Source organism: Penaeus monodon, chromosome 11 (genome assembly GCF_015228065.2).
Source record: "Penaeus monodon isolate SGIC_2016 chromosome 11, NSTDA_Pmon_1, whole genome shotgun sequence".
NCBI lineage: Eukaryota > Metazoa > Arthropoda > Malacostraca > Decapoda > Penaeidae > Penaeus > Penaeus monodon.
The window spans coordinates 51,536,313-51,556,312 of record NC_051396.1 but is presented as its reverse complement, the minus strand read 5'-3'; positions in this window follow the sequence as shown (position 1 = coordinate 51,556,312).

Genomic DNA, 20,000 nt, shown 5'->3' with positions numbered 1-20,000 from the left:
TCCTTCCTAACTCTCTCCCTCCCGCTCCCTCCCTCTCTCCCTCCCTCTCCCTCCCTCTCTCCCTCCCTCTCTCTCTCTCCCTCTTTCCCTCTCTCCCTCCCTCCCTCGCCATATATCCGTACATGTAATATCAAATTTCAAAAAAAAAAAAAAAAAATGAGGTTGACAAGCGACAGTAGATAAATATTACAAGATAGCAAGGCCGCTGTGAACTGTTGATAATATTTCGTTTAATGATTTCCCATCCTTTCGTGTAATAACGAATTGAAATGTTGGTTTTTAAGACCTAAACCGGACAAAAATAGTTACCCCGATAATATTAATAAACACGTATAGAAAATGGATATCAGGTGAGCGGTAACTAAAGAAAAATACAAAAATATAAAGATGTTTGATTTTTATCTGATATATCTTTCTGTGTTTATTTACTCGTAAAAAAAAAGATAAAGATATTAAAAATAAAGAAAAAGAAAGAAAATATATGTATACGTTGCAACTTGTTTAGCGCTGAATGAATGTGCAAGATTGTGCAAGCAGGAAAAAATGTGCGCTCGATCTTGCAAATCTCTTAATAAAGATTTAAAAGAGTTTCTCCTTGGCATCATTCTCCTCAGTCGTCTGGCTAAGCGCTTAATGTATTAATATTGCATTATTATCGTCTGCTTTATAAGATTTTAGCGTTTCCTAAGTCATTCTTTGCAATGATGTTTATTGCACACATACAAACATACGCGCAGGCACCCCTACCACAAAAAAAACCCCCCCAACACACACACAAAAACAACACACACACACACACACCAAAACACACACACACACAGACACACACACACACACACACAAACACACACACACATACACACACATTACACACACACACACACAACACACACACACACACACACACACATGTACACACACACACACACACACACCACACACACACACACACACAACACACACACACACACGCACAGACACACACACAAACGCACACCACACCATAAACACACACACAGACACACACACACACACACACACACACATGTACACACACACACACACACACACACACACATAAACACACACACACACACACACACACACACACACACACACACAGGAAAAGAATACGACTTTACAAAAGGACGGCGCAACGACAAAAAAAAATATTATTATTATTATTATTTTTACGACAAGTAGGTCAAGAAAGTTATAGAAAGCAAGAAAGAGAAATTAAATAGTCAATGATTAAAAAAAAAAAAAAAAATGTGCCAGACATCAAAGGTCATATGACACTATAGTAAAACATTTGGGCGAAAAGAGCAAAAAAAAAAAAAAAAAAATTGTCGACGATTAGGATAAGCGAACAGTAAATGGGACGAAGAAAGATGAAAGGAAAGGAGAGAAGAACCATGAAAGATGTAGGCGAGACTACCCTACAAGGGCCTAGTGTCCGATCCTACGCCCAACCACCACCCCACCCCTTCACGACAAGAACGAACAGGGTTTGGGGAGAAGTAAAGAAAGGTCTGGAGAGAGAGTGAGGGAGGGGAGGAGGGAGGGAGGGATGGCGTCAGGAGTAGAGCAGCCAGAGTTACGACAGAGAGAAGAAGGAGTGAGGGAGAAGAAAAGAAGGCTGAGAGAGAGAGGAGGGAGGGAGAGGAGAGGGAGGGAGAGGGAGAGAGAGGAGAGAGGGAGGGAGGGAGAGAGAGAGAGGGGGGAGGGAGGGAGAGGGAGAGGAGGGAGGAAGGGAGAGAGAGAGAGAGGGAGGGAGGGAGAGAGAGAGGGAGGAGAGAGAGAGAGAGAGAAGAGAGGAGAGAGAGAGAGAGAGAGAGAGAGAGAGAGAGAGAGAAGGAGAGAGAGAAGTTTTTACATTCTTATGAAAATCACGAAAATCATTTCCTGACAGTACAGTTGGAAACAGTTTCTTAAAAAAAAAAAATGTTGCAAAACAAGTCTCCAATGGTTTTACCTTTATCTTATTTAACCAAACAATGACATTTGTTGCCTATCACTGTTTAATAATAAAAATAAACAGAATAACTGACAGATAAATTTCAATATAATGTTTCTGTAATGTATTGCAAGTGGTGCTAAGGATCATTAGGAAAGAATATTAATGTTAAGTCATAGCACTAAATTGCGGTTCACAGTCAAGCCGGTTACCAGTGAAAATAAAGTTGTTATCTCTAATAGGTAACGTAGTTGCCAACCCAAGGACCTTCTTACATGGGGCACTGTAATATGATGCGCATTTATAACTATATTTGTCACCAACGGATTGCACTAACTTCTAGCGTTTTCCTTTATTCTACTTCTTCTTCTTTTTCTTTTTTCTTCTTCTTCTTCTTCTTCTTCTTCTTCTTCTTCTTCTTCTTCTTCTTTTCCTCCTCCTCCTCCTCCTCCTCCTCCTCCACATCCTCATCCTCCTCTTTCTCTTTCTCTTTCTCTTTCTCTTTCTCTTCCTCTTCTTCTTCTTCTTCTTCCTCTTCCTCCTTCTTCTTCCTCTTCTTCTTTTCTCTTCCTTTCCTTCCCTTTTCTTATTTTACGAATGGTGATCTGTCTTAACTGCATCGAAACTTCACAAAATAAGAGTTACTTTAAGCACTGGTAGTTATCTACCTGTTTGTTGGTCATCACAAGGGTCAGTTATCAATATATAACATGATAACCTAAATTTACCATTGATATTGTTATCTACCAGCAGGTAAAACTTAATGTTTATCTGTTGGTACCAGTTCTCATCTTTTCTCTTATACTTATACTGCAAATCGATGGTAATTTTCATAATTTCGAGTCAGCTTGTTGTGATAGCATTGATTGGAGGATATTCAGTAATGATAAGACCCTTTTACTTCTAATTACAGATAGTTGACTTTGTAACTGGATATACGACCATTAAATGTCACGAATTTATAGAAAGAGTGAACGCTACGGCGGCCGAAAGGAGAACAGAATGCGGATAAGCAGTAAACAAACACACACATATATATATTCATAACAACCCTCCCTGACCAGGCGTTGAACCTCTGTCGTTCCAGGTATGTTTAGTATTGTCATTCTGGGTCACATCTGAAGCGGCAAAAGTTCGAGACTTGGTTAGGGAAGGATACTATTTATCTATGTCATTGCATCACTGCATTATTATTTTATTATTATTATTATTATTATTTTTATTATTATTATTATTATATTATAGTATATATTATATATATATAGTATTATATATATATATATATATTATATATATAATATATATTATTATATCACATATATACATATAATAATATATATGATATAATATATTAGATATATATATATATATATATATTACTCATATACATGTATATACATATATATGAATATATCTATCTATCTATATCTATCATATATATCTATCTATCATCTATCTATCATCTATCTATCTATCTATCATTACTATAATATATATATATCTATCTATAATATATATATATTAGTATATATATATTAAAAATCCGCACATATATATATACATATTATATACATATACTAATATGTATCTATAATATATATAGACATGTATATATCATATATATGTATATATCATATATATATATATATATATATATATATATATATATATATATATATATAGTGTGTGTGTGTGTGTGTGTGTGTGTGTGTGTGTGTTTGTGTGTTGTGTGTGTGTGTGTGTGTGCGGTCGTGTGTGCGTGTGTGCGTGTTTGTGTAGTGAGGTTGAGAAACAGACGGAGACGGAGAGACCGAAACAAACAAAGGGAAACCAATATCGAAGGCGAGATGCTTTCGCACTATCCTCTAATCTTCAATTCTTACACAACATATTCTTTATTGTTTTCATCTGTACTTTATCCACCCGCAATATATATAACAATACATAAGAGCGGATTAACATCATGGCCTAATATAGTACCTCCTTTCATTCTATATATCATCTATATACTTATATACATATCACTATATCTATATACTCTCTTGTTTCCTTTGTTGTGTCGGTTGTGTGTGTGTGTGTTGTTCCTTCTGTGTGGTTTGTGTCGTCTGTGTCTGTGTGCTTTGTCGTGAGTTGAGAACCACCAGAGACGTTAACCGCAACATCATGTTCACCCATCTCCGAGTCGAGTGCTTTCCACCTCTCTGAATCTCACATCTCTTTCCTCCATTTCTTGTTCTCCTCTTCCTCGCCCTTTCCTCCCCTCCTCATACAAGATAAACGAAAATGAGCGAGCGAATGGAACTCACCCCCAAATAGGTCCCTCCTCCTACCTCCCCCCCGCCCCCTCACCCTCCTCCCCCTCATCCACCTCCTCTTCCCACCTCTTCCCCTCTCCTTCCCCTCTTCCCCCTCTCTCTCTTCACCCCTCTTCATCCACCTCCTCCCCTCCTCCTTCCTCCACCCTCCTCCATCTTCCCACCTTTTCCCCCCTTCCTTCCACCTCCTATCCCCTCCCTCCACCTCCGCCAACCCATCTCCGAACAACACTCCCCACCTATTCCAACCCTGCCCTCCACCTCCCCTCCACCCCCCTCCACCTCCCCCCACCTCCCACCCCCACTCCCCACCTCCACCCCCACCTCCACCTCCACCTCCACCTCCACCTCCACCTCCACCTCCACCTCCACCTCCACCTCCACTTCCATTCCCACTACCCCGAAATCGCTGGCATACCGCCGATCCCGCCAAAAGTCAATCCCAAACAAAGACGGTGGTCGGGGGTAGTCGCCGCCAGTTGGCCTTAGCCATAGCGCCGACTGGGATGGTTTCCAAGAATGTGACGAAGAAGAAAAGACTAAGAGAAAAAAAAAGAAAAAAAAAATAGAAAAAGAGAAATTTCTGAGTTGAGAGAGAGAATGAAGAAACAAACAACAGATAAAAAAAAAAAAAAAAAAAAAAAAAAAAGGTATTTCGATGTTTGTATAGTTACGGAGCCTTACTTTTTTTTTTTTTTTTTTTTTTTTTTTTTTTTACCTGATGTAAGAAAACCACATGTCTGTACTCCTTGGCCTGTCAGTTAACGAGGAGGGGGGGGGGTACATTGCAATTACCTGCGCGGGCGATTTGTTCTGTTCGATGATGAACAATCCACACGCGAAATCGTTCAAAACCAATCTTATTACAACGTAATTATTTTTCCGCATTCTCCTTCACTGTTCAGTTCTATAATGTAGGGAATATTTGATAATCAGACTTATATTGTCATATTAACGTTTGTGTATAATTATATGCATAGTTAAGTTTCAACTGTGCATTAGGGAATTATCCCCGATTGCAGAAATAATCATGCACGTTTTAATATATATCCTTGAGTATCAATATGCTGGTTATTCCTTATGTTATCTAAAATAACATTTTATAAATAGTCAGCAAAAGAAAATGTACCTCTGTGTACCAGCCCGCTCTCTCTCTCTCTCTCTCTCTCTCTCTCTCTCTCTCTCTCTCTCTCTCTCTCTCTCTCTCTCTCTCTCTCTCTCTCTCTCTCTCTCTCTCTCTCAAGAAGAAAAAAAAAATATCTGAAAAAAAAAATAAAGAAAAATGCCAACCGAACAATGTACTTACGCTCTAATCTCCACGGTGCCATTGGTAAAGAGATATACCACAACCTGCACCAACTACCGGATGTGTTGACCCGGTTTTACTTAAGTATCCCTTTAACGAGGCAAAGAAACGATGCATACGCTCGTTTCCCGTTAGACACACACACACACACACACAAAAAAAAAAAAAAAAAAAAAATAAAAAATATATATATATTATATATATATATTGTAATAGAATAATTGTTTTATGTCTCCTTATTTCCTAATGAAGAGTGTTCATTACTGATAGAAGTAAGTTGATTGATGAAAAAATACGTTTTAGTAAGGTTTTATTTTCTACATCTTCATAACATGTTTCATTACATGCATTAATAATTACATGAACAAATACGTACACATAGACAATACACGCTACCACACCACACACACATAACACACAAAACACACACCCATATATATATATATATATATATATATATTTATTTATTTATTTATTTATCTATTTATTTATATTTATATACATATATGCGTGTGTGTGTGTGTGTGTGTGTTTATGTGTGTGGTAAATGAATTTTCGAATAGGACTTACATCTTCATTACTAACTTGTCTCTCGTGTTATATGGCTACCGCGTTTCATCACACATTGTTATCGGAACTTACCTGTCTTGTGAGATTACATGAGGATTATTACAGCAAGAAATTTGTAGGGATTTCTGATTGATAGTTCTCATGGAAATGTTTATATTTTTATGTTTATCTATGGAACTGTGTTAGTGTGTACAAGTTTGTGTATATGTGTTGTTTGTGTGTTGTGTGTGTGTTTGTGTGTGTTTTTGTTTGTTTTTGTGGTTGTGTGTTTGTGTTGTGTGTGTGTGTGTGTGTGTTGTGTGTGTGTGTGTGTGTGTGTGTGTGTGTGTGTGTGTGTGTGTGTGTGTGTGCAAACATCGCGCATTCATCTTGTTCGGTTAATCTTGAGTTCACTGATTACCTACAGGCATTATATGCAGATAAGATTATATGCAGATAAGCTGCAGTTAAGATTTGGTTTGATTTATCTTAAACCGAATCATGAAGTGTATGGTCACTGTCATTAGAAAGACTTAAATGCCAGTTTATGAGATATTTGTTTTTTGATTTGTAATAATAATAATAATTCAAACATTAAACGAAGTCGGTAGATATACGAAAAAAAATATCGGAATAATAATAAAAAGAGACATAACAGAGGAGAGGAAGAAACAACATAACTATATACATCCAAAAGCGTAAATGAATAAGAAAAAAAAACACACGTGAGGAGTTAAAGAAAACGGGATTTTCCACAGAAAATGGGAAGTGAAGTGACACACATAGCATCTTTTATCTTTAAAAAATAATAATAATAAATAGATAAATAAATTTAAAACGTTGCAACTGATAAGAGGATTTAATCTTCAAATGCCAGTTGTAATGAAACCGATTATGAAATGTGAAATGAAAAGTTAAGATCCTACACCGGATTAACTTTTCATTTCACGTTATCAAGAATTAAAGGGATTAAATAATATTATTCATTACAATGCTGGGTGAGCATAATGGTACTATTGCTGTAACCGCGGTGATAATAATGGTAATCACAAATGTCTACCAACATAATAAAAAAAAAATCTAACTACTACCAGTACCTATACTGAACAACTACGGACATCCCAAATCCAAATGTTGTTGTATTGTTTTATGTATTGTTCTGCCTCTTTCACCCCCCCCCCCCCCTGTTTTTTTTTTTTATGGTGGGGGTGGTGTGTGGGTTTTTTTGTGTGGTTTTTTTTGGGGTTTTTTTGTTTGTTTTGGGGTGGGGGTTTAGGTGGGGTTGTTTTGTGTGGTTTTTGGGGGGGGAAGGTTTAAAAAAAAAAAAAAAAAAAAAAAAAAAAAAAAAAAAAAAAAAAAAAAAAAAAAAAAAAAAAAAAAAAAAAAAAAAAAAAAAAAAAAAAAAAAAAAAAAAAAAAAAAAAAAAAAAAAAAAAAAAAAAAAAAAAAAAAAAAAAAAAAAAAAAAAAAAAAAAAAAAAAAAAAAAAAATTTTTTTTTTTTTTTTTTTTTTTTTTTTTTTTTTTTTTTTTTTTTTTTTTTTTTTTTTTTTTTTTTTTTTTTTTTTTTTTTTTTTTTTTTTTTTTTTTTTTTTTTTTTTTTTTTTTTTTTTTTTTGGTTTTTTTTTTTTTTTTGGTTTTTTTTGGATTTTGGGGGGGTATTTCCCCTTCCCTTTTTTGGGGGTTCTCTTTTTCCCCGGTTTAATCTTTTTTCACTATTCCTCCCTTTTCCTTTTCTTTGCTCTTTAAAAATTTTTTTTTTTCTTCCGTCTGAATTTTTTCCTTCTTTTTTTTGTTTCCCTTTTGGGTTCATTTTTTTTTTATTTTTTTTTTTTTTCCTTCTCTTTTTTTTCCCTTCCCCTTTTGGCCTTCCCCTTTTTGGGGCCCCCTTTCCTTTCTTTTGGGGGGGAAAACCTTTTTTTCCCCCTTTTCTTTTCCCGTTTTTCCCTTTTTTTCCCACCCCCCCCTCTTTTTTCTTTTCCTTTTAAAAATTGTTTGTTTTTTTAAAAATTCCTTAATAAAATTTTCTTTCCCTCCTTCGGTTTCCCCTTTGTTTTTTTTTTTTTTTCCCTCCTTCACCGGAATTTTCCTTTTCCCCTTTTCCTTTCCCCGTTCTTTCCCCCTTACCCTTCTTCTCTGGGTCCCCTTGGGTTTTCTTCCCTTTCTTTTCCTTCTCCGTTTCTCTCTTCCGTTTCCTTCTCCTTCCCTCCCCCCCCTCTTTTTTGTTTTTTTTGTTTTTTGTTTTTTTTTCCTCTTTCTCCCCCGGGCCCCCCCCCCCCCCTTCGCCTTTCGCCTCTTCTCCCCTCCCCCTTCTTTCCCTTTTTCCAAAGGCCGGTCCTCTTTTTTTTTTTCCCCCCTTCTCCGTTTTTCCCCTCTTTGGGTTCGGCCTTCTCCTCTCTCTCTCTCTCTTTCCTCTCTCTTTTTCTCCCCTCTCTCTCCTCTCTCTCTCCTCCTCTCTCGGTCTCCCCCATCTTTCTTTTCCTTTTCCCCGCCCCCCCTTCCCCCTCCCTCTCTGTCTCTGTCTCTCTCTCTCTCATTTTTTCCCTCTCTCCTCTCTCTCTCTTTTTCTTTCCCCGGGGTTCTCTCTCTCTTCTCTCTTTCGCCCTCTCTCTCTCTCTCCTCCCCCTCTCCTCGTCCCCTCTCTCCTCCCCCGGGCCCTTTCTCTCTGCCCTCTCCCCCTCTCTCTCTTTTCTCTCCTTTTCGTTCTCTCCTCTCTCCCCTCTCTCTCTCTCTCTCTCCTTCCCCCCCCCCCCTCTCTCCCCTCTCTCTCTTTTTTTCGCTCTCCTCTCTCCCCCTCATCTCCCCTCTCTCCCCCTCTCTCTCTCTCTCTTTTTCTGGGGAAAATTCTCTCTGGGCTCTCCCTCCTCTTTTCTCCCTCTGCTCTTTTCCGGTTTCTCCTCTCGTCGCCCTCTCCCCTCTTTTTCCTCCCTCTCTCTCTCTTCTCTCTCTTCCCCAAATTCTCTCTCCCCCTTCCTCCTCTCTATCTCCCCTCTCTTCCCCTTTCTCCCCTCCTCTCTTTCTTCCCCTTTTCTTCTCTCCTCTCCCCCCCTCTCCCCCTCTCTCTTCTCTCTCTCTTTTTTTTCCTCTTTCTCTTCTCTCTCCCCCTTTCTTTTGGGTTCCTCCTCTCGGGGGTGTTTCTCCCCGTCTCTCCCCCCCCTTTTTCTTTTTTTCTCTCTTCTCTTCTCTCTCCTCTCCCCCTCTGGGGGTTGGGTCCCCCCTTTCTCGGGGGGTTTTCGTCCTCGGGGGGGGGGGTTTCTCCCCGCCCTTTTCTCTCCTCTCTTGGGGGGGGGGGGCCCCGTCTCGGGCTCTTTTCGGTCTCCCCCTCCCCTCTCTCTCTCTCCTCTTCTTTTCCATCGCCCCCTTCTCTCTCTCCCCCCCTCTCCTCTCATTGTGGGTTTCCTGGTTCTCCTTTCCTCGGGGGGGTGGCCCCCTCCCCTTTCCCCTTCCCCCCCCTCCTCTCTTTTCTCTTTCGTTCTCTCCCCTCTGGGCCTCTCTCCTCTCCTCTTCTCCCTCTCCCCTTTTTCTTTCTCCCCTCTCCCCTTCTCCTCCCCCTTTTCTCGTTCTCCCCCGGCTCCTCCCTCTCTCTCTCTCTCTTCACCCTCTCTCTCCCCTCTGTCTCTCCTCTCTTTGGGCTCTCTCTTTCGCCCTTTCTCTCTAAATCTCTCTCTCTCTTTTCTCCCCTCTCTTCTCGTCTTTCTCTCCCCTCTCTCTTTCGTTCCCCCCTCCCCTCTCGCCCCCCCTCCCCCCTCTCTCTCTCTCCTCTCCCCTTTTTCCTTCCCCTCTCTCTCCCCCTCCCCTCTCTCCTCCCCTTCTTTCCGTTCTCCTCTCTCTCCCCCTCTCTCTTCCCTCTCTCTCTCTCTCTCTCTTTTCGTTCTCTGTTCTCCTCTCTCTCTCTCTCTCCCCTCTCTCTCCCCTCTCTCCCCGTTTTTTCCTCTCTCTTTTTTCGCCTCTCCCTCCCCTTTTCCCCCCTCTCTCCCCTCCTCTCCTCTCTTATTTTCCTCTCCCTCTCTCTCCTCTCTTTCCCCCCCCCTGGTTCTCTCCTCCCCTCTCTTGGGCCTCTCCCCTTTCTCTTCCCCCCTCTCCATCTCGGGTTTCCTCTCTCCCCTCTCCTCCCTTTTATTTTTTCGCCCTCCTTCCCCTCTCCCTTTTTCTCCCTCTCTCTCAAAAAAAGGGCCCCCCTCTCCTCCTCCCCCCGTCTCCTGGGGGGTTTTCCCTTTCCTCTCCCCTCTCCTCTCTCCCCCTCTTTTTTCTTTCTCTCTCTCTCGCCCTCTCTCTTTTCCTCTCTCCCTCCCTCCTCTCTCTTTCCCGCCTCCTTTCTCTCCCCCGTCTCCCTCCCCTTCTTTTCCCCTTAAAATCTCTCTCCCCTCTCTCTCTCTCCCCCCTCCCCTCTCTCTCTCTCTCTCCCCTCTCTCTCCCTTTCCCTCCCCCTTCCCCTTTTCTCTTCCTCTCCCCTCCCCCTTTTTTTCCCGTTTCCCCTCTCTCCCCCTTTCTCCTCTCTCTCTCTCTTTCTCATCCCCTCTCTCTTTCTTCTCTTTCCCCTTCTCTCTCTCTCTCCCCCTTCCTCTCGTTTTTTCTTCTCTTTTCTCTCTCTCCTCTTCTCTCTCTTTCCCCTCCTCCCTCACCCTTTTCCCCTCTCCCTTTTCTCTCCTCTCTCTCTCCTCTCCCTCCTTCCTCCCCTCTCCTCTCTCCCTCTCTTTCCCCCTTTCTCTCTCCCCCCCCCTCTCTCGCTCTTCTCCCCTCTCTCTCTCATTTTTCCCCCCTCCCCGGAAAATTTTTCGGTCTCTCCCCAAAATTTTTCCCTCGCTCTAAAAAACTCTCTCTTCACCTGTCCAAAATTCTCGGGCTCTCTCTATCTTTGGGGTTCTCTCTTTTCCCTTTTCTCTCTCCGTTTCCTCACCCTCCCCCCTTCCATCTCTCTTCTCCTCCCCTCCCCCAGTTCCCCCCTCTCTCTCCCTAATCCTCTCTCTCCTCTCTCTCTCTTTCCTTTCTTTTTCGTTTCCTCAGGGGGCCCTCTCCAAAATTTTCTCTCTCTCCCCTGGGAAAATCCCCTCTTCCTCTCCCCCCCCGGGGAATCCCCCTTTCTCCTCCCCCCCCCCCCCCCCCCGGGGGGGAAAAATTTCCCCCGGGTTCCCCCCTTTCGTCCTCCTCGGGGGTCTCTTTTTTGGGTTTTTAAATCTCTGGGGCCCTCTCTTTTTAATGCCCCCCCTCTCTCCCCCTCTCTCTCTCCCCTCCCCCTTTTTCCTTCTCCCCGCTTTCGTTCCCCCTTTTGGTTCCCCTTCTGGCCCCCCTTCTCTCTCCAAAGGGGGTTCGTCCCCTGGGGCTCTCCCCCAAAGACTCTCCCCTTCCTCTAAAAACTCGGTCTCTCCCCTCTTCCTTCTCCCCCCTCGCCCTTTTCTCTCTCTCTCCTCTCCCCCTTTTCTTTCTTTTCCCCCTTCCCTTTCTCTCCCCCTCTCTCTCTAAAATCTCTCTCTTTTCCCCCCTTTTTTTTGGGTTCCCTCTTCCCCCCCTCTCTTCTCTCTAAATAAAACCTCCTGAAAACCCTCCCCTCTCTTTCCCACCTCTCTCCCCTCTCGCTTCCTTTTTTTCCTCCGCTCTCCCCCCTCTTTTTCTTCTTTTTCCTCTCTCTCCTCTTTCCCGCTTACCCTCCCCTCTAAATCTCCTCTCCTCTCTCTTCTCTCTTCTCCCCCTTCGTCCTTTCTTCTCTCCTCCCCTCTCTCTTCCCCTCCCTCTCCTTTCCTCTCCCCCGTCGCTCTCTCCCCCTCTCTTCTTCCTCTCTTTCGTTCTCTTTCTCACCCTCTCTCCCCTCTTCTCCCCTCCCTTCTTCCCTCTCCCCTTTTCCCCCTCCCCTCTCCTCTCGTCTCTCCCCCCTCTCCCTCTCCCTTTTCCCCTCATCTCCCCCTTTTCTCCCCTTTTTCTTCCCTCTTTTTTCCTCCCCTCTCCTCAAAACCCCCCGGAACTCTCTCAAAATTCTCTCCCTCTTCTCCCCCTTTTTCCTCCCTCCCCTCCTCCCCCCTCGCCCCCCCCTTCCCCTCCCTCTCTCCCCTCCCCTCTCTCTCCCCCTCCCTTCCCCTTTTCCCCCCCCAATCCTTTTAAAACCCTTTTCTTTTTTTCCCCTTTTTCCCCCAAACCCCTTTTACTCCTCTCCCTCCCCCCCCCTCTCTCCCCCCCCTCTCTCTCCTCTCCTTCTCCCCCCTCTTTTCCCCCCCCCTCCCCTCCTCCCCGCTCTCTCTCTCCCCTCCCCCCCCCCCTTTTCCTCCTCTCCCCCCCTCTCCCCCCCCCGGGCCTTTTTTCTTTTTTCTTTTCTCCCCCCCTCCCCTCTTCTCTCTCCCCCCCCCTCTCCTTTTCTTTTTTCCCCTCTTCCCTCCCCCCCAAACTCCTCGCCCCCTTTCCTCTCCCCTCTCTCTTTTTTCCCCCCCATCCCCTCCCTAACCCTCTCTCTCTCCCTCTCCCCCTCCCCTTCTCTCCCGACCCCTCCCCCTCCTCCCCCTCTTTCCCTTCCCCCCTTTCTTTTCCACTCCCCCTCCCCCTCTCTTCCCTCCTCCTCCTTGGGGCCCCCCCTCCCTAAAACTCCCCCTCCCCCCCCCTCCCTTTTTCCTCCCTCTTTTCCCCCCTCACCCCCCTCCCTCCCTTCCCTCCCCTCCTCCCCCTTCTCCCCCCCTCTCGTTCTTCCTCCCCCCTCTTCCCCCCCTTTCTCCCTCTTCTTTCCTCCTCTCCCTCTTCTCTCTTTTTCTTTCCTCTCCCCCGCCCTCGTTCTCTCTCTGGGGCTCCTCTCTCTCTTCTTGGGTTCTCCCTCCTCGCCCTCCCCTCCTCTCTCCTCCCCTCGTCCTCTCTCCCCCTTTTCTCTTTTCCCCCTCCTCTCCCCCATCGTCCCCTTTCCCCTTCCCCTCCTCTCTTTTCCCCCTCTCTCTGGGGCTCCTCCCCCCCTCCCCTCCTCCCCTCACTCTCGTCTTCCCAATTTCTTTTCCCCCCCCCCGGGTCTTTTCCTCCTCTCCCCTCTCTCCCTGGGGTTTTCCTCTCTCTCTCTCTCTCTCTCTCTTTTTTCGTTTTCGTTTCTCTCTCCCCCTCTTTCTTCTCTTCCAAAAAATCTCTCGCCCCCCTCTCTCCCTCCCCTCTCCCCCTCTCACCCTCTCTCCCCTCTTTTCCCCCTCTCTCCCCCCCTTCCCCCTCTCCTCTCCCCCTCTAAAACTCCCCTCTCTTTCCCCTTCCCTCTCTCTCCCCGGTCTCTCCTCCCCCACGGCCTTCTCCTCTCCCCTTCCGTCCCCCTTCTCCCTCTCTCCTCTCTCACCTCTCCTTCTCTCTTCCTTTTCCCTTCTCTCATCTCTTTTTCTTTTCTCCTCTCCCCCCTTTCTTTCTCTGTTTTTCCCCTCCCCTCTTCTTCCCCCCTTCCCCCTCCCCCTCTTCTACCCTCCTTCTCTCCTTTTTCGCTCCCTTCTCCCTTTCTTCTCCCTTCCCTTCTCTAAACTCCCCCCTTCCTCGACTCCCCTTCCCTCTTCCCATCGGTCTCTTCTCTCTTCTCTCCCCTCCCGCCCAATTTTGCCCTCCCCCTCTCCTCTCACCTTCTCTCTCTCCTCCCCTCTTTTTTTCTCTTTCCCTTTCCTCTCTCCCCTTTTCTCCCCTTCTCTCCTCCTTCTCTCTCTCCTCTCTCCCCTTTTCTTTTTCTCTCCCCCCCCCCCCCCCGGCCCTTCCTCCCTTCTCCCCTCTCCTCTCTCTTTTTTCCCCCGCTCTCCCTTTCTCTCTCTCCCCTCTCTCCTCCTCCCTCCTCCTTCTCTTCTTTTTCTTCCTTTTCCCCCTCCCCCCTCTCTCTCTCTCCTCCTCCTCTCTCTTCCCGCCTTTTCCCCTTCTCTCCTCTCCCCCCGTTTTCTCTTCCTCTCTCTTTCCCCTTCTCTCCCCTCTCTCTTTCGTTCTTCTCTCCCCGGCCCTCTCTCCCCTCCCCTTTTCCTCTTCTCTCTCTCTCCTTTTTTCTCCCGTTCTTCTCTGCCCAATCTCCTCCCTTCCTTTTCCCCGGGTCTCTCTCTCTCTCTCTCTTTTTTTTAACCTGATTATTTTCCCCTACTATGTTTATTTTGTATTTTGTGTGTGTGAATGACTGATATAGTTTTAGTTTAAAATACAACATTATCCCTAATTATATATGTCCATGTATATATAAAATACAAAACATATACACACATGCTTTTAATTTTAATATTTTTAAAAATATATTTATTTTAAATTATATATATTTATATAAATATTTATAATATTATTTTTTTTTTGTGTGTGTTTTTGTGTGTGTGTTTTTGGTGTGTGGTGTGGGGTGTTTGTGGGTGTTTGTGTTTTGTGTGTGTGTGGGTGTGTGTGTAATATATATATAATATATTATTAAAATATTTTATTTATATTATATAAAACTTATTAAAATATATTATATATATATATATATATAAGGGAAAAAATATATATATTTTATAAATTATATTATATATATATTTTATAAAATTTATTTTACTAATTATATATATCATATATATATTATTATATATATATTATTTTAATTAATTAGTATAAAAAATATATTTTATTAACACACCACACACACACACACAAAAATTTTATATTTTATATATTATAAAATATATTATATATATATATATAAAATTATATATATATTATATATAATATTTATACAATGTTTATGTAAAATATTCACACACACACACACACACACACACACATATTATTTTTATATATATAAATATATATTTATTATTATATATATATTTTTATTTTAATAAAATTAAAACCATAATTATTAATTATAATATATCAAATAATATATATATATTTTATTATTATATATTATAATTTAAAATATATATATATATATATATTTTAAAATTAAATATATTATAAAATAATATTCGACGGTTTGCTTGAGTCATAAAAAATATGCCCCCTATATAAATCAAAATTTAATAGTCTTATAAAATATACATAATATATATTATTTTTAAATTTATCTATTTTAATATAGGGGTAATTTTTTTCTATACTCATATATATTTGTCAAATTAAAATCAGTAGGACCGAGCAAAACCTTTTACCCTCCCAAATTTATTCCCCTTCTTCAAAAACCCGGTACAATAACAAAACAGATTTCAAACACACACAGGTTTTTCTACTTTTCAATAGAAACACCAAAAAACGGTTCCCAACACCAGGGGTAACTCGAAAAAACGGGGAAATTTAACGTCCTTGCTAAATTTCATTCCACTTTTTTCCTCTACTCCTCAATTAAACTCGAAATTCCTTAAAAACCATAAAACAAAAAGGGAAAGACGATCCCCAAAAAAGAAAATACACATCTTTTCCCCCAACATAAACATGCAACATCTTTCGTTTGTTCGTGAAAGGGTGCCATTTTCCCTTTACATAACTTGGCGAGTGTGACCATCTGGTTTTTTGACGGAAATTTAAAGGGAGCTGGGAAGTTTTTCAAGATGCTCGGGGGGAGCTCCCCAAAATCCATTTTAAAAGGGTGGGAAAGAACTTTTTTTTGCGTTTTTGAGGCAGTCTGGTGCGTGCCCCCTGCAGGGAACTTTCAGGGTTTGCCGTACTAAAATGATGCTGTTATTGGTAAAACTAGTGTTGAAAACCCTTTTTCTTATTTTTCTATGTCTTTCTCTCGCTTGATTTTGTTTTTTTTTTTCTCTCCTTTTTTTTTCTTTTTTCTCCCTCTTTCTCTTTCTCTGCCGCTCTCTGTCTCTGTTTCTCTCTCTCTCCTTCTCTCTCTCTCTCTCCCTCGTCCTCTCCCTTTTCTCCCAAAAATTTTAATAAAATTTTATATATATATAATAAAATATAAAATATATATATTATTATATTTGTGTGTGTGGGTGTGTTTTGTTTTGGTGTGTGTGTGTGTGTGTGTGTGTGTGTGTGTGTGTGTGTTTTGGTGTGTGGTTGTTTGTGTGGCGGGGTGTGTGTGTTGTGTGTGTGTCCCCCCACCTCCCTTGTATTTTTTACGAGGGCCAGCTGCCCCTGCCATAAAACCGTTGCATTAAAAATTTCCCCCTTCACCCTTCGGAAATCATGCGGAGTCTGCTACTCATGACCCGGGTCCTCAATTGCCCTACTTGACCTTTAAACCCCCTTTTTTGGGTGTCTTTGCAGTTGCCAAAGGGTTTTTAAATTTGTTTTTTATTTGTTTTTTATTTTGGTTTTTTTTAAACAATTGAGGAAAAAGGGGGCTTGGCTTATAAATTTTTTTTTTTTTTTGGTTTTTTTTTTTTTTTTTTTTCTTTGATTTTCTTTTTTTTTTTTTTTTTTTTTTTTTTCTTTCCCCTTATCTTCTCTCTTTCCTTTCTTTTTTTCTTTCTCTTTTTTTTTTTTCTCTTTTTTTAAATATTTTTCTTTCTTCACAAAGAACAAAAAGGGTCGATTTTTTTTTAAAAATTGCAAATCAACATCCCGACCGAAAATGAAACAATGGAATTTAATTAAATTTCCCCTTAGGACACAAATTAAAAAGGGGGCATAATTTTGCTTGTGTTCGGAAAAAAAAGCTGGTTTTTTTTTGTTTCAAAAACCCAAAACAATAAAAATTTCGTTAATCCTTTTCCTTAATAAAAATTTTTTTTTTTTTTTTTTTTACTATTTATCAAAATTAGTTTTTTGGGACCATCATTACTGATGTCTGTCCGCTTTATGTGGGTTTTTACTTTTAAAGGCATCTGGGCAGAGGGGTTTGCTTTTCATGAACCCGGGTTTACATGGGAATTTTTTTTATATATTAAATATTGTAAATTTTTTTTCTGGGCGCTCTTTGGGACCCCATTTTTCTCTCTCTCCGCTTCTACCCATCCCCCTTGGGGGGATCTTCTCTCCCCCTCTCTCTCCCCTCTCCTCTCTCCCCCCCTCTTTCCCCCCTCTTCCCCCCCTCTCTCTCTCTTTTTTCCCCCACCCCCTTTCCCCTCCCCCTTTTCTTTTCTCCTCCCTGTGGGGGTGTGTGTTTTTGTGTGGTTTTGTGTGTGTTTTTGTGTGTGTTTGTGTTTTTGTGTGTTCTATCATTCATCAGAGTGATACAAGATAAATCGCAAAGGTATTTTAACTTAAAATTAAAAACTACCCCTAATTTTTTTACCCCTCTCTAACGTACTTTCCCAAGCATGAAAAGAAATTGAAAAAACGAAAAGAGAAATACATTTTCCCGGGGAATACCGACAACAAATTATGATAAAAGGTTTGGAGCTCCCTTTCATAACGGTTCTTGGGCGTTCTTGGAAATTGGGCGACAAAAGCAACTTATGTTTTTTTCCCGGGTTTCTATAATCAAATTTATAGCAACGCCCCTTTACTTTTTTTTTTCCCTTTTTTTTGATTGGCATATATTGTTTTCGGTCTTCATGCGTTTGGGTCCCCTTACTGTGTGATGTATATTAAAAAATTATTATATATATAATATTAAAATATATATATTATATAATAATATATATATAAAATATATATTATTATTATAAAATTTTTATATTAATTTTATTGTAAAATATAAAATATATAATTTTATATTAAAATAGTATTAAAAATATATATATATATATTTATTTTAAAATATATCAAAATTTTATTTTATATATATATTATATATTATATAATATTATAATATAAAAATTTTATTTTTTTAACAACACGGGAAACATAATTTTATATTTTTATATATATAGATTATATAAAAATATATTATTATATATTATAAAATTTAATATATAATATATCTATATATTTTTTATATATATATATTATATAATATATATTTTAATATATATATTTTATAACACCAACCAATATAAAATTTTTATATATTTTATTTATATCTTATATATATAATATATTCACCCAAAAATAAAATAAAAAATAATTTTTTATATTATAAATATATAATAATTTTATATATTATATATATTTTCATTTTGTTTAAAAACAAAATATTTTTTTTTTTATATATTATATTATATTTTAAATAATGAATTATTTAATATTTTATATTTATATATAATATATATATATAAAATATAAAAGGGGCCAGAACCCCCAACAATAAGAAAAAAACAATAAAAAAAAAAATAAAAAAAAATTAAAAACCCCCCCCCAAAACCCGACACAAAAACCACACAAACCCCCCACACCCCACACACAAACCACACACCACAAAAAAAAAAAAAAAAGTTCAACAAAAGGGGTTTAAAAAAAGAACAAAAAAAAAAATTTATATATATATAAAAATTAAGTATTTTTTAATTTTAAAAAAATTTTAAAATTTTAAAACTTAAAAAATCTGGGTTTTTCCTTTAAAAATTGTTTTTTCAGGGCTTAAATTTGGGGTTTTCCCAAAAAGAAAAAAATAAACATTTTTTGGGGGAAAAATCGGGCCAAAAAAAAAATTTTTGCACTGATACTGGAACCGGTGTAATAAACCTCTAAACATCCTTTTCAAAGACCCTAAACCCGTTCTAGTTTATATATATTTTTTTTCTCTCTCTCTTTTTTCTTTCTTTCTTTCTTTCTTTCTTTCGCCCTTCCTATATTGTTTCATGGATTTTAGAGAATTTACTCAATAGCCAAATTATTTATACTGAATCGTCAAAGGCAAAAGGAACTACACATATCTTTTTTAATCTGTTTTGTGTATCTTAGAAATTTCATCTATATCCAAAATATTTACACTGAATCGTCATTTGCTTCAAACTAAAAGGAAAAAAAACAGACATCTAAAATCATTTTGTATATTTTTTAGAAATCATTAATTTGCCAAAAATTTATACGGGAAACGTTATTTAAGTTCGGTTTTTTATCAAAGGGAAAAGGGAAACCCCATATATATTTTTTTGAAAGTTTCGTGTATCTTTTTGAAATTTCCCTCTCTATCCCCAAAAAAATTTACATGAATCCCCTTTGCCCTAGGCAAAAGGGCCCACAAATTCTTCTTAAAATGTTTTTGTGTATTTTAGAAAATTTTAAACTATCCAAAATACTTCTGAATCGTCCTTTCGAGTCCTCATGAAAGGGGAAAAATGAACCACAGAAAACTCTTTTAAATTTTCTTTTTATTTTACGCAATTTACCTATACCCAAGGGGGAACTACAGACTCTTTTAAAATTTCTTTTTTTTAATTCGGAAAATTTTATCTATTCCAAAACAACTTAAAAATGAATCGTCATTTTTTCTTTAAGCCCCGAGAGCGACAGATAACGTCTCATCCCTTTTTTTCTGTGGGTCACGAAAAATAAAGTCCCCATCACCTTAACTGTGATTTAAGTACGACTTTGTTTTTCACTTTGAAAGGGTTTGGGGGGAAAAGCGTGGGATGTTCTGAAATGCGTTTTTTTGGGGGCGCGTGCATCCCATTCTCCTTGTGAAAAGAGTGTGGGCTTTTATTTTTATCTTTTATATTTTTCTACTACTATTCTTTATCTATCTCATTTTTATCACCCTTGTTTTATTCACACACCCACACCCACACACCCCCCAAAACCCCCAAAACTCTATATTATTTTATAATTATTTTTATTTCTATTTTATATATATTATATTATATATATTAATATACTATATTTTAAATTATTATATATATCCAAAAATATATATTAAATTTATTATTATTTTATATTAATTTTTATTATATTTATATATTATATTTATATATATATATTCGACAGGTGCATATGAGTCATAGAGAAATATGTACCATATATAAATTAATTAATTGATAGTCAAATATACAATATACATAATATATGTATATATCTATTTATTTATTTATATATATATATATGGTACATATTTTTCTATGACTCATATATATTTGTCGAATTATCAGTAGGACCGAGCAGACATTAG